Source organism: Octopus bimaculoides, chromosome 21 (genome assembly GCF_046866305.1).
Source record: "Octopus bimaculoides isolate indiv1 chromosome 21, ASM4686630v1, whole genome shotgun sequence".
In the NCBI taxonomy this organism is placed as follows: Eukaryota; Metazoa; Mollusca; class Cephalopoda; order Octopoda; family Octopodidae; genus Octopus; species Octopus bimaculoides.
Window position 1 is genome coordinate 28,822,211 of NC_142948.1, and position 2,500 is coordinate 28,824,710.

The window sequence follows — 2,500 nt, forward strand, 5'->3', positions numbered from 1 at the left end:
TTATTGTTGCTGTTCAGTTCCAGGTCATCCCTAATCAAGCAAATATATGGTGAAACACTGTTCCACCAATGAACAGAACATTTTTCCCTTTTACTAATGTTTATCGCCACCTAAACGAGGCACTACTGCTATTTTAACTCCAGGAGGACATCTCCTCCAGCTGGCTATTCCGTGCCCTTTGCACTCGATATATATTGCAAACAGAGTGAGAACTCCCTACTTCCCTACTGTCCAAGTTTTTTTTTTCTGTGTATTTTCAAGGTTTAAATAATAGAAAGAAGGTCAGTGCCCTTCGATTCTTTTCAGGGCGTCCAAGACATATAGTCGGGTGTTATTCTTAGACTGCGAACTGGTGCGACTACACAGAACACGAAAACTAGGCCAAGTAGATCTATTACTTTTCACTCACAAGGCTTTGATAAACCCGGTGTTTTGTTTGGAAGAAGATATTTGCTCAGCGTGCCGCACAGAAGGATTGATCCCGAAACCCTGATGATTTGAAGCTAAATTCTTAATCATGCCTGCACCTATAAAAGTATCCAGTCTGTCCATTTTTTAAGACGGTGTTACTTGGAGATGTATCTGCTATTTTCTTGTAAGATAGATTCTCTTTCGTTAACTACTTTTGCACGTAATGAAGTTGGGTGGTTTCTCTTTCTATCTTTCTTATTTTTTTTCTTCGTTTTGGTTTGTTTTTGTTCTTGTTTTGTATTTGTCTTGTTTTTTTTTCTTTCTTTTTGCGTGTGAATGTGTTTGCCATCGGGAAAACACGTTCTTTCGTCGACTTCATTTTCATTTTCAATAAATTAAACGCAAACTTATGGAAAGAAAAAATAAATAAATAAAGCAACTGACCAACGCAGCTGCAGTGTTTCAGATAATTTCTCCCACATCTCTCATAGTTACCTCTTACTACACCTCCACTTTCAACTGTCATCTGGCGTTGTTGACTTGTCCTTAAAGACACAATTTCCCATCTACTCCGACAATTGACAATAAAAAAATATACATTTATCTTATTTCTCGCCCTCCCCAACATGTTTCTAGCAAAGAAGCAATGAATAGGTTTTGCTCTCCTCTCTTTCACCTCTAATGGCAAATAAAAACAATCCAAATAAAAAAAATGGCAGCCACATTCAAATCAAACACACAAAGCAGGACGAGTATTCCGTTTATTGTGATTATAGACTATTTGACCTTCACAGACTGGATATAAAAATAATGATAACCTTATATAATTATTTTATCGGCACAAGGCACAAGGCACAAGGCCTAAAATTCAGGGTAAGGAGCTAGTCGATTATATCGATCACAGTTGCTCAACTGGTACTTTATTTCATCGACCACGAAAGAATGAAATGCGAAGTAGATATCGACGGAATTATAAATTCAGAACGTAAAGACGAACGAAATACGTCGAAGGTCCACCACCACATATTCATGCATGTAGAACGCATTCGCCATTTACACTCCCCAACTTCGTAATTTAATTCATTTGCTGTATTCTCAATAACGTTGTGTCACTTAATGTCTAATAAAAGCATTGCGATTCGTGGTTTTGCGGTATTTTAACTGCAATATCGGTTCCGTTTTTCCTTTCAACTCGTAACTTCATTACACCTATATAACTAATCCCTCTAAATTTAAATATTTAACTGGCATAAATTTATAAATGTATATCTTTATGCTGACGTTGATTATTGCCTAAACTACTTTCATTATTCTAGCATACATATTTATTTGCTTATGCCAACGCTATCTTCCTGTCATTATGTGGATCGCTTTCTCTATTGGATTTTATCTGTTCTGTCTCTATTTATATATTTATAGCTTATGATTGCTGCCTCTGTTATTATGGTTATCTCCATATATTAATTATTTCGTTTCCTTTTTCTTCTTTTCGTTCTTTTCCCTCCATTTCCTCTGAAATTTCGTAGTGAACGTCGATTTTCTCTGTTTTCCCTTATGTTTTTCCCCTCAGTTATAATCTCCCATAGTTAAAACTAATATTCTATACTATAATTAATCAAGACAAATTAAGTAAATAATTAAGTACAGTTGGAATTTATTAACCATGCTACTCCTTATTGAAGTAAACAACAGAACACAGTAATAAAAGTTCATTTTAGAACAACGGCAACTGTCTTCGAATATGTATTGATAGAGTGAAATGCCATACTTAGCGCCGGCTATCATCCGGTATACAAGCATGTTTTGCCAGTACCAGCCTTTATGAGAGAGGTTGCTAAGTTTAGTAACATCTTTAGAAAAGAAATGTCTTTTAAATATTCTTTTATTTACAACTTCATTCTGCAGTCGTCGCTCGTGATCAACATACCGTATTACTACTACCCGTATTACATTTCTTAAATTATGGTAATTCTGATAAGAATTTTCATTTGCTAATAATCTCTCGATTAATGAACATGTCACCGCTTCACTATATATTTGGCTAGCCTGATGAGTTGAGAGTCGCGTAACGCATTACATAATCTTATGG